Source organism: Diorhabda sublineata, chromosome 5 (assembly GCF_026230105.1).
Source record: "Diorhabda sublineata isolate icDioSubl1.1 chromosome 5, icDioSubl1.1, whole genome shotgun sequence".
Lineage (NCBI taxonomy): Eukaryota > Metazoa > Arthropoda > Insecta > Coleoptera > Chrysomelidae > Diorhabda > Diorhabda sublineata.
In genome coordinates this window covers 10,478,408-10,499,434 of record NC_079478.1, presented here as the reverse complement: position 1 = coordinate 10,499,434, position 21,027 = coordinate 10,478,408, and the positions used below count along the sequence as shown (strand labels likewise).

Genomic DNA, 21,027 nt, shown 5'->3' with positions numbered 1-21,027 from the left:
ATTGATACAAATCTAAATAGTTTGTACTTTCTCTAAGTAATTCTTTTGCATATGACAGAGGCTGAACTCATTTTGTACTAGACGTCTGATGATCAACGAATATTTGTTCTGCCAAAATAAAATTTCATCTAATTGGTTTAATTACGATTTGCTACATAGACTACCCGATACATCTAAACATTCTCAGGAAATTTATCTGACAAAACTCGATATTTACTCACACATTACAATGTGGAATGAAGTATTAAATAAAAACTCATTCCGTGCGCTTTGCACTATATGAATTTTTCTTTTGTATATTCTCCTTCTGCAATGCAAAACCTTGTAATTTTCAACGCGATCAACGGAAACAATAACTCAAAATGAAACATTTCATGCCTCTTTAATCACGTCCGCACTATTATTTTTATTTTTAATTAGTGAGCAGACTACAACAAAAGAATGAATTATTCTTACAAAAATTTATTTACTACAATCGAGTTGTATGTGAAAATGTGTATACTTCACCATAGCAGCTATAGACATTAAAAATTAATGACATTAGAATTGCAAAACGTTTAAGTTGGTCTTGGAAACTCGTTGTTGGCATTTCATGTATTTGTGATTAATGTTGTGTTAACGTCGTTTAGGGCTTCTTTTTTGGGCTCAGTAAAATTGAGTATCTCAATTTCAACAGTTGAATTTGTAGGATTTCTACAAAATTAGGAGCGGATTTTGGTACAGTTAATTATGTCGAATTTCCAGAATATGTATAGAGTTCATTTAGTTCGTTAGAAAATATGCCTTTGTATTTCTATTAGAAAGGACTCTGTGAATTCGTATAAGAAAAAAAACGTAAGGTATCATTGGAATACTCAAATCAAAATTAGCATCGTTGAAAAGTTTGAAAGTCTTAGAAAAATATTTCTCAAAGACGTATCGTAATAGTAACAATATGTTGAAACCAATTAACAAGTTATGTAAAACAAAAAAATATAATATTCATGTTCCACTGTGTAAAATTGATTATTTACTAATCCTACCTGGTTGAAGAATAAATAGCAGCAACCTCGATTTATATTGTCGTAATTCAGGCCCATTGTGTTTCCCTTCATTTTCCACAATTTGGAAACATATTTAACTAGCTAACTATCCCTTTTATAGCTTATTTTCAAGTGTTTCTAGTCCAGAAAGAAGTTTTTTACTTGTGTTATTTCCAATTCTACTATTTTCTGAGGCAATCTATCGTGTTTCGTGTCTCTTCTTCTCCGTTACACTTTTTGTAATAGTTTTCTGTTGTCACTTAGTATTTCTGGAGTATTGTACTAACAGTACAATGTCCAGCATACGTAAAAAAGAAAGTTCTTTAGTTAGCAATATTTTTGGAAATATTCAATTCCAAGTTTTGTACAAAATAACGATATTCTCTTAAAAAATCTCTGCAATGCAACTAATACATTTGTAGCACCGGTGCTTTTAATCCGGTAATTTTACAGCTGGAAATATTTTTTAGTAATCTGTAGAAATGACTGATAGTTCTGTACTTGTTTTTAGCTTTTTACAAAAAAAGAAAAAGTGAGAGGTTCACACAAGCAACAATTATTTATAAGAATAATTAATCATAGAAACTTATTTCTACTATAAATTTGGTTTGAAAAAATCATATTACAAGAAACATTTGATAAAAGCAAAAAACATTACTTTTTGGTAACATTTTTAAATAAACTATGAAAAACCAAATCATAAACACTGTCTCTTCATCCAATATTTCATATTATAAATGAGTCTCAAAATCATCAAAACGGTAATTTTGTTATTGCATCACTTGTTTCGACTAACCCTATCTTGAATTATATTTGTTGTTCACATCAATTTAATTTGTTCTACAAACAGTAATTTGTACTGTAATTTACAAAATTTCAATGTTAAGGACAAATTTTCCTAACTTCCTTACCACCATTCTAAAAAGAAGTAAAACAATTGCACATTTTCCCTCCCTGTAGCACGAGCTTTAGTTATGTTCTCCAGGGCGGAGATGAACCGGTCCTGCTATAGCAGAATTCTAAAATTCGCCGAAGGCACCACCTTTGATGAAATACCCGGAATTCGTTTGATCTCTTTCTTTTAAATAATTTCTAGGAAAATCTATTTATTTATTTGTTTTGTTCTCTCATTTTTCTAGAACTTTTAGAATTTTTTTTTGAAAAACATGTATATATATATATATATATATATATATATATATATATATATTATACTTCTAAAGCAATAGCTCCGTCACCAGCACACATCTACACCATAATAATCAGAGAACTATTATTTTTTAATCACTTCACTTGAATGTTTTTTTTTTCATTTCAATGTTTTTTTAAGTTATTTATATAATAAAAAACATTGAAATGAAAAAAAAACATTCAAGTGAAGTGATTAAAAAATAATAGTTTTCTGATTATTATGGTGTAGATGTATGTATATATATATATATATATATATATATATATATATATATATATATATATATATATATATATTATGATATCAACTATATTCAGATATTTCTAGTCCCGCTAAGATATTGATCTGGTTTAGATCGATATCAACTTCTCTTTATTTTATTCACGAACTGCCTCTCTTGAAATACTTTACACTTTAGGTTGATAACCAATTCAAAAGCCGAATGAATAAGCAATTTCTAAAAGTAAAATGAGACTACTGTTGTATTGAAATTTATACGAGGTTCAAATTGGATGGTTGAAAATGAAGGATTTGATAATAGAAATATTTGGGAAGAATTGACTTGAAAAAATATTATTTTTCCATTAAGGTAAACCTAATGTGATCCTAGTGTGGACCTCGTAGATAACCTGATAATAAATAGTCTCCATTTTATTGAGGTGATCTTGAGTGATGCATGGATATGACCAGGAAACCATTAAGAAAAATTAATTTATTTTCAAACCTAATGTAATCCTAGTGTATACGTTGTCAGGATAACCTGATAAGAAATGTTTTTCTTTTCAATAAGGGGTTCCTTATATGGATACGATCAGGGAAGCCTGATGTAAAATTAATTTATTTTAAAGAGGGTTATCCTGATGCGCTCCTAGCTTGGACCTCGTCGTCATGTTTGCTCTAATGATGTTATAACCTCATTTTTACCTGATAAGGTCATTATATTGTTTTAAGGAAATGAGAGAAAAATTCTAGTCGGGTATTTGGTTCTAATTTTTACAATTGACTTCACTCTTTCCCCAACTAGATTTTTTTTTAATTTTATTCTTTTATTCCAATTCCTAAGAAATATTAGACACACTTGTGTTTGTTAATTATATTTGCTTTGCTCTATTCACCATAAAATAGATGCTTCAACGTTTTTTTGCACATTTATATATGAAGTGTTTCACATACAAATCACCAAGGACGATTTTTCTTTATAAGATTGTGGAAATTTATCCTACAAGTACCTCAAGAATTGAAAGTGAAAAAAAAACATTCCAAAGTCCGTTAATAGATTAATCAATCACTCCATTTTTAGTGTCTTTGTAGGTTTCCCAACTCAGGTGTAGAAAGTGACCGGTTTATTGGGCAATTTCTCTTCACTACCATTTGTTCACAAGGACGATAAGATTAATTCTTGAATCTTTCGATTTCCAACTTTGTCGATAATTCATCAATCTTTCTACACCTGTGTCCTCTTTGAGGTCAGCGTATCGCTTTATCACGTAACTATCATATACCTTTCGCCTGTTTATTCATCATTGAAATGTGGTTTCAAATATTTTTTTGTTTTTACATTAATCAATTTTATTTGTGTCTAAAAAATATAAAAGCTCAATTCATAAAATTTAAATCCAGAATGTCGTGAAATTTCAACTTTTCTTGCGTGCTTTTGAAAATTCTCATTGCTGAGAGCATTAAAATTAGACGTTTAGAAATAGAAAGGAAAATAAAGAGAGTGAACGACATTCTATAATCTAGCTAGTAGGTAACTATTTCCGCATTTTCAGGTCTGCCTTTTCCGTTCTCTTCAATGGTAACCAGATACGAAGTTCCTTAAGATTTAACACATTAGATTTTTTGTCAATACACATTGTTCTTCCAGCTGTATAGATAGTTTAAAGTTGTGGAGTAGCACGTTTCTTTTGTCAAAAGGTTTCCAAAAAGAAATCTGAATTTTCATTAGAATTTTACTATGGCCATCAGTATAAATATCGAATGTCATCATGAAAATTAGCAAACCTCAAGATATTAATAAACTCTAATTATTATATATACACAGTTAAATTTCTTATTTCAGTGTCAATATCATATTTTGATAAAGACTATAAGAAGTCAAAACATCAAATTTTCATCTGTTTTACTAATATTGAATGTGAATGTAAGTGAATGTAAGTTTGTTACGCATTCAAGCGCAAACTACTTAACCGATCACTCTGAAACTATATATACATTTTCATGGAGGTATTACAACTAACATAGGATAGTTTTTATAAAAAAAATATTCTCGAGCCTTTCAGATCAAAGCATATTTTCAAACCTTAATCTTTATATTTTTTTTTAGAATTTGGGATGGATATTTCGTTCAAAACACAATAAGTTATGGGTACTGATAAATACTTATCACAGTTCTGGAATAATAGTACCTTTAGACTAATTGATAAATCTGACTGATAAATCATTCTATTAATTTTTATTTATCAGATTTTAACATCCAAAAGAACTTATAGAAAGTTAGTAAAGAAAAACAGATTTCTGTATTGTTAGGTACTGGCTTGGTTCCGACAGTAAAGGAACTTCAGAATACTGAATGCTGTACTAGATTCTCTTTGTAAAACAACGGATATTGGAAATACAAAAGTAGCAATCATTAAAATGCTCAGGTACTAGATTCAAGCCAAACAAATTATACACCGTATAGCATTTCAGAGTCTTGTTTCCTTTGAAGAGGGTACTTGTTTATGAAAAACAAAAGAATAAGGTGGACCCTCATATTCACGGAAACATTTTTTGTTTGGAGCTCACAATATTTTCTCCACAAACGTCATACTTATATTTTTAATACTAAATCACGTACAAATATTATTTGTATAAAATTATCATTACTCATCAATAAACAATTAGCAGCTTTTTCAAATTGTCAATAATCTGTGAATCTAATCCGAGCTTTATATTCAAACTATCTATAGAAATTTCATCACAAACCATCCCCAGCGCCCAATTTCGTTCCGATGACACAATATAAATAGCAATAAAACGAAATAGGTGTTGATAGATTCCGATTAGCTTTGGGACAAAGGTAGACCAGTACCTATGCTTGTGTATCCGAACCCTTCGGGATTTCTCTATACTATAATCTCATTATGCACAAACACAGTTTATCAGTTCACCCTATTGTTATCATAACACACTGGGGTTACAGTTCGTTGTTAATAGAGACCAAGGATTTCACAGAAATCAACTTTAACGACTATCCGCAGATATTATTCAATATATTTGTTTAATATGCAACTTTTATCAAGTAACAACAAGCAGTTCAATGAAATGATAGTAAATCGTTGTGTTGAATTTGACATAAAGTAATATGGTAGATTAGAAGAATGTCTATTAGTGAATCACCAAAAAATTATATACACTTTTGTTCTGAAGACGGTATCCAGGTGTTTTTTGGTAAGTTAAAAAATTTCATTATAATTAACATCTTATTGAATAGAACGGTATATTTAACCTACTGCATTCCTAAAAACTAAAAACTACAGTACGAGTGCCTTAGCTGGGAAATTTAGAAACTCTTATTTTCAAAGAGGTCAGTGTATTCATTAAAGAAACACTAAATGTCCAGTGATGAACATATCATATATTAAGTTTAGTCCTTCCTCATTAAAACAACTATTGTTTTAAGGTGGTCATGTGACAAATGAAAGCTGGTTAATTTACTTACATACTTAATCCTAAAGCCTTTCTACCATTTCAGGTGTAAGGGATGTCGGAGTTGTGTCATTACGAGAACTCCCTTTTACACGGCAGTTTTCTATCCTTCCTATCCTGTGTTCTGTCCAGATTCTCCTTGGTCTTCCTTTATGTTTTTGTAAGTTCAGCCATCATATACCTTCAGTATTAATCATTTTCCTGTCATTTTCATAAAATAGCCAAACCATCTTAATTGTCCTTCTTCCATTTTGTTTAATATTAAAATTTTCTCTTATTCTTGTCGATTTTATTAATTACATTCTATGAATATATGGAAAAATAACTCTCATAAGAAACAAAGATTTCTAGATCATTTATTTAATTGGGCAAATTTGACGATATTCGCAAAAAGTAAATATATACATTTTCAATATAGTTGTATCATCAGAATAGCAAATGTAGGTACAAAGAGTAGGTATGAACACATTAGTTTTTATGAAAAAAACCCATTGCTATATTTTTGGAACATGAAAACACCGATTTGTACACAGGATTGATCACTATTGACGATGACATTAGATTTTATGCCTTGGCTAACACTACCTGTTTGTAAAAAACTTTTGTGTCTTTTTGCCAAAGGAATGAACGTGGCACAACGTTGTGTCTGCAATGTCATAAATTTGACTAATTATGTTCTATTTCACGACTTCGTATATTCAAATTCCTTTCCCCATTTTGATAAACGATGTTTATTCTACGGCGTGGTACAAATGGTAACTTCAATGTTGGCTCGCGAAACCAACACGCTTCCAAAGCTCAAAGACACAATAGCTTTGGTCGCGGGTCTGATTCCAAATCAATTTAGGACCCATTGCATTCTGAAAGTGCGTATTCGATTGGTCCTATAATGGTTCGGAATTTGAACCGCGCACAGAGCTAATGATTTTAGACAAAATGTAAACTTGTTTTTCAGGAGTCTACAGTTAAACCCTGTTTCACTCACTTTTGGAGATACAGCGCGTAACAAAACTTTACTGGAATATAAATGTTGAAAATTCATATTTCTATCAACAGCTGAAGCCTAACCACGTGTGCTATAAATAATGACGGGTGAAAGGTTATATCCAGCGAGATTCAACTACTTTACTTCATGTCTTCGAGTCTTTTGTCTTGAAGCATTTTAAGAAGACGTATAGATACGATCATATTTCCCGGGTCGACTTGGAATTACGATCGGATAGTTTATCACCTACCTAAAAGCGTCAAGAATTGAATATGTCGCAGTCTCAACACCGCCATTTATTTCACCTAAGTAAACTATGAAGAAAGGAATATTTCGAGAAAATAATAGATCGGAATGTATTTGTGAGAGTGAGAATAATTAGAAAATATATGCGAGATTCAGAAGAATTATTTCTCTAGCTGTACTTCACAAATAGAATAGACTAAAATTTATTAGTACGTGTCGGAGGGAGATAAATATATAGAAACAACAGACTGAAATAATTATAATCAATTATTTCCATAAAACGAAGTTAAAAACCAAAAATACTTCAAATAAATTTTAGGGCTCTCCAAAATTTACCAATCTGTTAACTTGGTAACAAAGTAGTAACAAATTCTTCGGAAGAAAAGAGACTTCTGAAATCCATCATTTTTTTTATTTCATATCAATAACAAAATTATCAATTCATGTCAGTTGATAAGCTTTAGGTAATTGATTCACGAAGAAAATGTGATTATGACTCGATATGATAATTGGAGGCGTTGAAAATTTGTAACATCCAAAAAATTGGATAGGTTTGAGCAAAAAATATTTTTGAATAGATTTTTATTATATATATTTTTCACCTCTTTGATCAATATTTATAGAGAAGTAAAATAATGAAAATTTAAAAATTTTTTAGGTAGTTCAAACATTTCAGTAAGACATATTGCGTGACGTCATAGGTATAAAATAAACATTAAACATATGATACGTCGTACGTAAATACGACAGTTATTCCCTCGGTTATTTTAAAATAACCGTTATTATTAAACTTTGATTAATCTAATCTAATATATAAATCGTATTTGTGCCAGGATATGAAAATACCACGATAAATCAACTAATACAGTTTTTTTATGATGCCAAGAAATTCGAATATACAGCAAAAATGGTTAAAAAGTGTTGGTCGTTTTGACGATCCTGCGAGATGTATTTATTTTTGTTGACAGGATCATTTTATTGTAAGTAAGATTCAAATTATTATTCACGTTATTATGTAAAAATATAAGAACTTTACCTATAAAATGTTTATTCACTTTATTCTTTTATGTAGAATTATGCTTTATTTATAAGTAACTATTAAATAAAAACTGTATTATAACAGCACACAATACGTGGTCAGCAACGATAACCTCATGATTATCAAGAAGACAACTGCTCAATGTTCTTATTCAACCTAATACGTCATAACTGAAAACCAATGAGAATCGTTTTCTTATAAGTTGAAAATTTGAAATTTCACTTTTTGTTAAATATTTTACTTTTTGACATTATTTCATATCAAGAACTTATAAAATAAACAGAAATATTAATACTTTTTGAAAATTGCTTTATTATTAAGTATTAATTGGTATAAATTCCAAATTTTTTTATTGTGAAGATTCAGAAAAATAGTCGTGTCTTCATGTTTTCCAAATTTGTGAATATTGACTTTGGAAAGTTATGATTGGCGTGATTGGCACATTTCCATGAATTGATGTGATCAATTGTATAAATATGAAATACATAATAACAGTTTAAAAAATAGAGTTGAAAACATTACTCTAAAGAGCAGAGTATTGAAAGTATACTCAGATTACTAAATGCACTCAAAAACAAATTTCCATTTTCGCGTTTTCACAATTTATTTTTGATAATTGGTAATTCTACTTTTTGTGACATGGCATTGATAATTTAGATTGCTAATGGAGGGCGCACATATTTAGTGAATCAAACCAATTTTTTGTTTTATCCAAGTCAACTATGAGGGATGCTCGGCACGTTGTTTTTGTTTATGTATATTTCTTATCGCCTGACCCTTTTTTATAATAACCGACAGCAATCAGATGCCGGCATCTTCAAGACGACGGAGAAGCATGAAGCGCCAGTACGACCCATTTAGAAAACATTTTCTCCGGATTTTTTTGTAATTTAAGGTCGTATATATCAATAATTGATAACCTTTATTATTGTTTTATAATTTAAATTGGAAAATCAACCGCTATGGTTTTTATTAAATAAAATTAATAGGATAAAACGTAGTTAAGTAGCAGATGGCAAAAAGGCGCCATTTTGTATTCAGAAATTATAAGAAAGTATTAAAAAGCATTAAATTCTACAAACAAATTAATTGTTGCTCAATTATATTACTTGATAAGTTATTAAATTAACTGCTCGGAACAGTTCGATAGATTTTATTAAAAAATTTATTCTCCAAGTGTGTCAAAGTACCAAATTGAAAAATGAAGAAAATGAAGTTAATAGCCACCACTCATTTCCATAAACGAGAGTACTTCAAATATAAATCGGAATTTTGCTATAAAAATTTTTTCATTAAGTTGGAGCGCTGAAACTTTATAAAGTTTTTCTAGATAGTCTTCGTCACTCTACACACTTACACACTTTTGCAGCCACTCCGCAAACTTTCGGACGCCTTTTTTGTAAAAATCTCTCGGCTTCTCATGTAACCATTCGCGTACGCAGGATTCTACCTACACATTGCTTTCGAATCGCGGTCCGCCATGTCCCTCTTTCTCTGGAGCACAATAATAGTCGCATGGCGAAAAATCGGGACTATACGGAGGGTGCTTCAATGTTTGTCAACCCAATTCGCTCAACGTTTCCATCGTAAGCTGAACTCATTGAGTTGAACATAAAGGAATTTTTTTTCTCTACGCAGATGATTAGCTATAATACACATAAGTGATCTAACGATATAATTCAATAAAAATATCTAATAACATTCAAAGTATTTTAATATTTTGAAATTACTACTTCTTCTGATGGTAAAGAGAAGATGAAATAACAGCAAACCATAGGCATTGAATTACATGTTGCACTTCAAATTAATCAAGATTTGAAAAAGACGGTGTGCATATTCTAATTAATACCACAACGGTGGAATACTGAAATATAAGAATCCTTTATATAATTGGTATACTGTTCAGCAAGATAAATAGAGTGAGGAACTTCATAATAATGTTAAGCAAAGATTGTATATGTACATATAATTAATTATAGAGACGAAAGAATCAACATGAAAATTCAAAATAATGTATATAACCTATAAATTAATGTTGAATATTGAATTTTATATTTTTGTAATCTTATAATCATATAAATAAGAAAGAAGAAATAACGTATACTTTCAATGTATTACAAAAAACAGACATCGAAAAAGAATATAATTGAAAAAAGTGACAATCGTTAGAAAAAAACTATAAAAACGTAAGAAACACCCAAACGAAGGTAAATGAAAAGGTTTCGGGAGTACTAGTAGTAATTGGAAAACCAAACAATTACAAAAACAAGAATTGAAAATACTAAACTCCCGAAGCGAAGTGAAACACATTGGACTGAACTGTCACCGTAAATGTAAACATTTGTTAGATCATCATAAAGCTATTAGACATAGATATGATATAATTTGCACATGTCAAATTTTGATGCTATTTTCCAACATCTGTCATCAATGACAGACACAACAATGACAATTTATAACAATCCTTTTAATATTTGATCCCGATCATTATATCGAATCAACATAACTGTTTAGGATCATCAAACAAAATTTTATTATAAAGTTTTTCACATTATTATATTTATTATATGTTAATATTATTATTATACATTGTTAATAAATACTAAGTAAATATTATGGAACACGGAAAAAATCGAAATTTTTAGTTATTAAAATTTTAAAAATATTCCCGTTAAGTTTGTTCTTATTTTTCTTTGTATCGTGTGCGATCATTTTTCACGATTGGCACTCATCGTTTTTTCTTTTATTGATATTTCAATAAATTGTTATTTCAATCGATAGATGTTACCAAACGTTAAAACAGTACAAGATATATATAAAAAATGTCATTGATGATCATTATGTCTTAATACTTCATCAAAATACTTTGCCACACATTATATATTCTGGAATTGTGTTGAAAAATGATAGACATTAAGCATTCCAACAGACGAAAGAACATAAAAATTCGAAATAATGATATATGTATAACCTATAAATTTATGCTGAATATTGAATTTTCAATTTTTGTAACCTCATAATGTTATAAATAAGAAAGAAGAAATAACGAGAGTTTACTTTCTGTTTTATACAAAAAATAGACATCAGAACAAGAGCATAATTAAAAAAAGTGACAATAGTTGAAGAAAACTATAAAAAAGGAAGAAAAACCCGTGAGTTAGTTACGAGGGTACATGAAAAAGTACTAGTAGTAATGGGAGCACGGAACAGTTGGTTACAAAAAAAAGTGTAGTGACAAGAAAAACTAAACGGGGAATTTCGGAAATTTAGTGATTAAAGGACTCTAAACGATTAATTAGAATAAAAGAAATACAATGAAGAAGTGTGCAAGGACTCGAAGTTAAGTATCCAGTACGAAGTATCAAAACAAAATAGACTCCTGAAGCGTAATGAAACACATTGGACTGAACTGTAAATGTAAACATTTTCATTGTATACACTCTATTTAAAAATAATAAATGTTAATGATAGATGTTAAATATTTTAAATCCAATTAATTTTACTTGGTATCGGTTAGAGCTTTTTCTGCAGCGCACTCTGTATGTTCATGTCAATGACTAAACATGACTTTGAGTCAATCAAAATTGATGAATTTCACTTATTTATAGTGGTAAAAAGGAAAACATTCTGTTAGGGATGAAAAAATATCCACTAAAAACTTTGAGATAGAATCAAACGATTCGTAATTTTTTTCTCTATAACGAAAAACTTTTTTGCAGTTCAAGAGAAACTTAAATTGCGTTTTCAGCTGTGTCGTGCCATCAAATGCAACGTTTAACACAATTTCGTTGGAATCAATAAATAATCCGTCGATAAATGGCCCAGAACGTGTCTGTCATCTTTATTGATGTTATTTCCGACGAACTTTCCGCAAATTCAAAATACGAGATTTTCAGTCGACATGTTTCATGGGATTGGGAAAACTAGTTGCTTCATTTTTTGCTGTTTACTCAAATTACCAATGAAAACGTTTTATCCCCAACAAAAGTTTCGAATATACCGTATCTATCATCAAAACAAATAATATCCTAAATTAATTACAGAAAATGTTAATATGAGTGTGCAATTATAATAAAACAAAATAAAATACTAAGAGCAAATGACAATCGACAAAATTTATACGAGCCACGTCTTAGGGAAGTTGGTCCTGCTACTCAAAATAAGATGACTCCTAAGAAAATAACAATTTTATACTTAACGTAAAGTTTCTGATTTATCGATAACTAACAAAACTGATGAAAGTATTTTCAAAAAGGTTCTATATTGAAATGTTTTTAGTATTTATTAAGATATAAGATAAGGGAGAACTTGGGGTGAATTGTCGACTTATAGGATAAAGTAAAGGCATTTATTAAAGTGTTAACTAGTCGTTTATAGTAAGTAAGATATAACGAATTATACAAACATTCCAAAATTAAATTTGTAGTTTGAAAGTATTATCAAGCCTATTTTTTCTCCTTCTGTTCACATCTTTGAATCAGTATTTTATACGCAAAAAAAGCCTACACATCTAAAATTCAAAAAAAAAATAAACTAACGTAAATAAAAATATATTAGAGGTATATGTTATTGATAGTAGGAATCACGTCATGATATCTGAAGAACAATCGTTTCAGAAGATTGCTTCTAAAAGAAAGTTAAAATTCCGGATTCTGTTATGATTTGGGGATCAATATCAGCTAGTGAAGTGAGAGATTTACTTTTCATGTAAGGTATTACGAATGCTGATAAATACCTTCATGTCCTTCAAAGTAACATAACCTCAAATTAAAGACATACGTTCATATAATATTAAATGTATTTCTAGATTATCAATATTAATGTCCCGAGTGCATGTCAAATTGTCGATAATTTAATTATGAGACAATTTGACATGCACGAGAGGGCATTTTGGCAGATTATTTCCTGAGAAAAATTTAATTTAAAATAAACAATAAATGTTCCTTTTCTTAAAATATAAAATTAAAACCCAATGATGTTTATTAATCCTAGACGAAAATTTGGCACTAGTGCAAATTATCGATAATTTGCACTAGTGCAGTATTATCGCTGAAATTTGATTGTTGCTAGGTAAACATAAAATATTACAGCTTTTTGGTTGGCTTAAATTTTTCGAAGGAAATAGTCTGCATAATAAAATATAACGCCCCAAGAACTTGTTAAAGAATCCCGACTCTTCAGTTATTTTTGTAGCGGCTGTCTGTGGAAACTGTGGTTTTATCGTTCTGAGAGGTTGACGGTACTGCTTGAGACATTTAGTGCTGTCTGAGTTTGTTTATTTATTTATAATTTCTATGATAACTGTATGATATCCATGGTAACTGTAAGTTTTGTATCCGTCAGATATGACATGTTATCAGAAATATTTGAAAACTTTACTGGGACATGATATAGACATATTAATAAAAAGTATACGATAAATATGAATAATAGAGATTATTAGCAAGAAAAATGATCCTCCAAAACCGTTGTAGTATTGTACTTTATTGTTAATGATCTTAAGTACATTTAGAATAGTCGCCAGCAATGAGTTTTCAAGAAAGCCTTACGTCAACGTAGATATTGCGACTATCCAGTTTTACCAAACTAATCAAACGAGGAGCCTTAAGATAATAAAGCGTTTAATGACCAAAATCATTTATTAAATTTATTTACATATTTCCTTTAATTAATGTGGTAAGTCAGCACTATTCTATTATTATTAATATTGAAATATTAAAAAGGTGTAGGATAACAAATGATGACATGTATTATTACCAATTATAGTGCAGGTATCACAAATTTGTGTATTAATTTCTCATTTATCAAAACTTATTGTGACTATAAAATCTGTTTTTACACAATTTTTTATTGAGTTATTCTCTCGTAAGTATGAAATTGATTTGTAACAGCCTCAGAATAAAAGAATATTATAATATGAAATACGAGGGTTGCTACTTACGTTATGAAATATGGCAAAACTGATGTGAAAACGTGTTTTGATATGAGTACTATTTGAGTTGGTTTTCCGAATTCAATCATGGTCGCATTTTGCTACAGGATGAGTTTCGTGAATGTCATCCAAAATCAGCTAAAAAACATCGATGCTGTGCGTAAACTGATATCGCAAAATCGTTATGTGACATACTGTGATAGATTAAGGCATACAGAGGCATTAGTTCCACTCACATACATTAAATATTGCGTGAATCTTTAGCTGTATCAAAAAAACAGTTCGTGTCGATTGGTGCGAAGAAATGCTGCAAAAGAAATGTGTAAGATTGTAGCGCGCACGAAGCAATGAGAAGAAAATGGTCGCCTGTTTTTCCAGAATAACTAGACACCGTTCCATTTGAGCATTATAGAATGGTACACCAGCATTCGTTTGCCAGAAGTATTTGAAAATATTGGGGAAACCAATCGCAAAGGACGAATCATTCTCCACCACGACAATGCGAGTTCTCATTCATCAATTAAAAAAAAATTATTTTGAACAGTCAAAATATCGAATTTATGGATCATCCACTGTTTGGTACTCAATGATTTCTTCTTATTTCCACAAATTAAAAATAAATTTCGAGTTTTTCTACATCTGAAGAAGCGGTTCATGCGCTCAAATCACATACCTAAATCGAAATGGATAATATACTTCGACGTATTGTTCAGAATGGAGAAGATTGTGTACAACAATAAAACCATATCCAATTATTAATATTTTTTTATTTGTCTATCAAAACTCAAGTAGCAACCCTCGTATGAACAGGACTATTTCCTTAGAAAAATTGAAGCCAACCAAAAAGCTGTAATATTTCATGTTTATCTAGCAACAATCAAATTTCAGCGATAATACTGCACTAGTGCAAATTATCGATAATTTGCACTAGTGCCAAATTTTCGTTTAGGATTAATAAACATCATTTGGTTTTAATTTTATATTTTAAGAAAAGGAACAATTATTGTTTATTTTAAATTAAATTTTTCTCAGGAAATAGTCTGCCAAAATGCCCTCTTGTGCATGTCAAATTGTCTCATAATTTCCTCTCGTGCGCATTCGCGCACTCGAGAAAATTAAATTATCGACAATTTGACATGCACTCGGGACATTAATATTGATAATATTTTACAAGAGCCAAAATGATTGTGTCGTATTTTGCATTGACATTTAATAAAACCTATTTTTCCAGTCTTCTCCCGATTTTCCGCTTGAGTTTCGGATTTGTTCAACTACATATAATTCTATGAAATGCATCTCATTCGGAGAAATTCAATTCTACACAAAACGTTGAAATCCAAAGGTTTTCAAGGAAACCACTAATACAGCTCGCCCACACTGTCATGGATTCGACGTTTCAGCGCCGGATTCAATTCTAATATTGTGCAATTTCATAATATTTCACTGGAACCAAAGCAGATGTGTTAAATTACATCGCGTCACATGCATATCCATACTAAATGCACATGGTTCTAGTAACAATTCATACAGATATTAGTCGAATTGTTCTAATCGTCTCGAGTATAGTCTTCAACACTTTCATAATGTACCAGGAGTATTTGTGAGTTCCAGTTCCAGAGTATTAAATTGAAAACCAGATTTTTTTTACTTTTGGTAAGATGATAGAAAAACAAATCACCCATTCACAAAGTATTTCCTACTAGTTATGAGATAACAATTTGCTAATACTTGGCATATCGCTTAGGATAGCTTACGTGTCTTTATATAGAATATATTGATTAAGAGTTCTTTGAAGTAATCAGCACCAGTCGATTAGAATCATACACTATCATTCTAAAATAATTAATCAACATATTTCATATTTATAATGCACCAAGGTATAATATCTGTCCGGATAGATGAAACCACTCTTGTAAAAAATAAAAAAATTAGATTAAAATGTTCGTTTTTAACAATACACCCCAACTTGTTTAAAGACTAACGCCTAATATAATTTTAATTCCGAAAACTTTGTAGTAGGAAGTATTTGGAAATATTCAAAAATTCTATTTTTTTCTACAGCCTTTTATGTAGCTAATATACGACAAAAAATTTTTGAAATGAGTTATTCGAAAGAAATATTTAAATCTCTATATAAAAAGTTGCATGATTATTACTTTGTTTGTTGAAAAATATCCAAACACTAGTGATTATTTGCTTGTGACCTATTTACATTATGTTTTTTGTGACATGTTTGTATAGAGATGATTCTAAGAAGGTCTTTTTGTTTGTTTACGGCACCCAAGATTCACAGAAATCGAAGATTTTAGAATGTGTTGATAGTGTACATGAAACAAGTCTCTTACAAGTATTTAAATAAATTAGTTAGTGAATAGTTGAGTGTGTTTAGTATTAGTGAATAGTTATGTGATTACTAATTGTTCAGATAAATAAGAAGAATTTTACAATAGCTACAAATGTAAGTAAAACACATTTACAGAGTATTTATGAAGCAAAACTTGAGCAAAAGATTTTTTATGGCTTTAATGGAGTCATGGCATGTTTACTGTAGCGAATTTTTGGGTTTCGAAAAAGTTATAGGAAGTCAAATCTAGTTGATACAGTAGCTGAACGATGACTCTCGTTTCGTTTTCGGCCAAATATCTACTAAAATCATTTTGAAAGGTGACGACGCATTTCATGGTGAAAAGACCATTAATTTTTTAGATCGTTTATGATGAATTGCTTCACGTAGACGCATTACAACGATCAAGTGATACTTAATGACCGTTTAACCCTCCGAATCACATTCATGGTAAACCACACCACGGTAATCTAAGAAAACAATGAGCACTACCTTGATTTCAACCGACTTTGACGTGGTTTTTTCATTTTTTACTCATTTAAGAAGCGCCAGTTGCTAGATTGTTGGGCAGTTCCGACGTCATGTTCGTTATCCCACGGCTAGTCTCGTCAGTGAGGTGATAGACGAATATGGGGTCATCAACTACGTTGAGCATCTTCTTCTGTGACCTTATTTTTGCAAAAGATTTCGGTATTTTGGAATGAGTCTAGATTAACATACTCGTATGAGGCAAGTTTTCAAATATTTTACGACCTTCACAGAATGCTTTATGCTTGCGTTTGCAATAAAGTAGACTACATTTTCAACGATTACACAGCCCTAATTCAATTAGAAATATAAAATTTTCAGTAAACTTGATGAGCATTCTTCTCATAATTAAGTTTGCTAACAAGCACACTAAATCAAATATCATCAATCATCAAAAAAGTTTGTACTAATTTATAAAAAAAGTCACCGATTCGATTTTTGCACGAAATTCGAATGCACCAGAAATTTTGTGAGTAGTTCATTTAAAAAGCAAAGTGAAAAATATATTTTAAAAACTTACATACGAATATAAGGAAAAGTTTCAACAAAAATTTACTAAAATTTACTTTATGTTTACCTTTGATGGGTGTTGTAGATAGAGGACGTTTCAGAATCGACAATGAGATTTTATTGAACTTTAGGAATTGAGTGGAAGGTCGACAATAGATTAACATCTTTAAAAAGTTGAACGTATTAGTGAAACAAAAGGAAAACGTGACAGTTACAAACCACGGGATGAATCATTCAAACATTCAAATATTTTACTCTTTCTGAATCATTTTTTTGTCGTTAACATATTAAAACTCCGACTTTTCTTCTAATTTTTCTAGAATTCACCGATAGCATAGAAGTTCTCATTCGAAACTTTGTCCTATAAAACGAAAAGTCTCAATTAACTTGTCGTTTGTAAAAATGTAAAAGGCAGCCTCATTAAGAGATACTGAATAGTACTGAGAATGAAAAAGAGGCAGGAGATTTTTTAACAAATTGGTAAATTCCGACATCTTGTTAGATGGAAAATAAATTATGAACCAGTTCGTTTGAAACACACCATCGATAGGGGGAAGTTGAGATATTAGTTATCCAATTATCAAAAAGCCTCAAACTTTCAGACGATTTTGCATAATGGGATACCTCCATGTACATAAAAGTTTGCTAAAATGTTAACAACTCTTCACCGACATATACGCAATTTTAAGATGAATAAATTAGTTAAATGTTTGTACAAGTTGAAGTTTATTATTAAAACAAGAACGTTATTCAAAATGTTGATTAAACGTTGCTGTCTTCGAGAAAATGTTTTATCTGATTTGAGCTGTATCTACATAGTGATGTACACGTAGTAATTGAGTACATTCAACCAAATTAGATGCTGGTAAGAAAATGTAATTACCAACTTCTCGATAAATACTTGTGAAACATCTCAGCATTTGAAACAAATGCAAGTTTATTATGTATTGTTAGAAAAATTAATTGTAACACGAGTATTTCAATAAAGCTTAGCTCTAACTTGGATTGCTGGCTTTAAACGGTTGTTGAAATTAAAAATAAGACCATGGTTTTTTGAAGAACATATTGTAATAGTAATCTTATTTTTGGATATCGTTGGAAATTGTAAGTCTCCATATTACTGAAGGGATAGACACATCTATTTAAATTCCGACATATAAGAGAATATATTTTTCGTTCATTATCCAGAACCTGGTTTTTTATATGCGCCAGGTGTGTGACTAAGAAAGGTATTTCGTTGCATCTCATAAACTATTGATTGTACAACGAAGGAAACAACTTTGTACCGCAAAGTTGCGTAAGGAAAACTGACGAAGATGAGTTATATTTACTACTTCACTACTAAAGGGCATAATAAAACACGAAGTGCTTAGCGATAATACCGCAAACTTTAACTCTCAAATTGAAATGTAATGTTTGATAAAATATTTCGTGTCAGTTGTCATGGTAGAACCTCATCATGAAGGGAAAAACAAATGGTATAAATTGAACATTCTAATGAATTCTGATAGAACTAAAACTTGTTTGGATTACAGGTGATTATTAGTAAATTATCAGTCACCCTACCATACCAAAATTTGATTTTGGAAAAGTTTTATGGACTAAAGAAGAACAGACATGAAACCGATAGAATTCAGTTATGCAACATACTAATTAAGGTGCCTTATATAGGTTTGGAAAATTGTCCAACCTTGAATAAAGAATAAATAAATCTGAGTACTGACGGAACACCACAGGTCTTCCAGTGATTAACCTCTTGCCAAAGCGATAGTATTTGATATTTTACAAATATAATATTTGCATGCTAACAAAATACTTCAACATGACTATAAAATCATAAATAAGCCAAAGTATGTTAAATTTTGGAGGTCCTCTGTAAGGTATTATTTTTTTATTTCATCCTTGATAATGAAATACAATCTGTATTTTTCGAGACAATAAGAATTGGGATGAATTGTGTTATCCAATAATACCCTAAATATTAAAATGCTAACATATTATTTATTCAAAATGGATATGAAATTTGCAAATAATTGTGTAACATACACAAGCACTAATCCAACACTGACGTCTCTAGGTCATACCTCTTCATTCTCTTAGTTGGCTGATAGGTGAAGAGATTTTTCTACTTAGAAGAAAACTGTTTATAGTAATGCGTTGTTCAAGATCATGTTCCACGACAGTCAATGTGAACACAAACTCAATAAAAAGTTATAGTAGCAGACTGACAAGGTCATACGGATTCAAACTAAGTAAAATTTTTTAGGTTATTCTCAGTTTTAGTCATACATCTCAACCATCGTATTCATTATGGTTTTTACACTCTCATAAACTCAGATTCCTCAACTTTTTCATCTAATTGCGATCAAGATCATCTCTGGGAATAGTAAATACTCAATAGAAAATCTAATTCAAACCCTATACCCGTAGAATAAAGATCATTTAATATTATATCATTCCATAGGATTTCAAATAGATTTTGGTTTCATATTTATTCCAGTTTCTCTAACTTCTCAAAAGTAACAATCATTGTTTGCGATCTCCCTATTTGAGAAATAGTAAATGACTATTCATACGAGATATCAAGTTTAAATCGTGCTATTTCGGATCCTATAGAAAATTAAAAAATATGCAGAGCCACGTCAGACTTATTTTGTTAGCTTATTTTCAATTAAATTACAATAGCTCTTTAGCTGGGGCTGAGACAATCTCCGAATTGCTAAATGGAAAAGGGGGTGTTGTAATACCTTAATTTAAAGTCCGTTTAAGTACATTTGAAAAAATAGTAAACAATTGATCGTTCTTTTAAGTACTTTTAGATCTCTTTTTTCCATTTAATATTCTATAAAGTTGATATATTTTTAAATGAAAATAAGCCCATCCCGCTTGAAAATAAAAGAAATGTGGTTTTGTGTATTTCTGATACGAGAACCAAAATATAGATGGTGGCCCCTTTTCAAATTGATTAAAAATTAGCCGAGTCAGCGCATGGCTTTAAAGTTTCCTTTATTGTGTTAGCTCAATCTTCATTAGTTGATTTCTCCATTTAATCCTGTCGTGTAATTGATTTTTGATAGTAAACGGCGACCATTTCTTCATTCTTCTCCAAACCCCTTCATAAAAGTGAATACCTCCAAAAGATTCATCTCAGTAATTTCTTTTCTAACGCTATAAGTTTGTTAGTCACAAATTCCGATAATATTTTTAATATTATCAGTAGAGCACTGTTGAACTAATACTGTTTGATAAACTCGCTGATAATATTTTTGAATTCAACACTGCTTTCATTGTTCTTACTAGTCTCTCCTAATCAATCAAGTGATGATGTTCTGCTAATAATACATTGTATTTGATTCTAAATCCTTGATCGGTGGCAGCCCCATCTTGTCTGAACTTCGTTTCATACTTTCTAATAATATCCTAATACCAATTTTCCAATCTTTTCCCAATTATTTTTGATGTTATTTTCTATGTTACATCCAACTTTCAGATGCCTCCATAATTTCCGCATATAATTTGGCCACCTTTCTTTTCTATTG

The 21,027-nt window shown here is 30.2% G+C and overlaps 1 protein-coding gene across 4 annotated transcripts in view; it reads right to left on the bottom strand.

The window, feature by feature from the left end:
- Nucleotides 1-21,027, bottom strand: part of LOC130443766 (peripheral plasma membrane protein CASK) — a 389,418-nt gene that overhangs the window by 159,726 nt on the left and 208,665 nt on the right. The gene's annotated exons all lie outside the window — the stretch shown is intronic.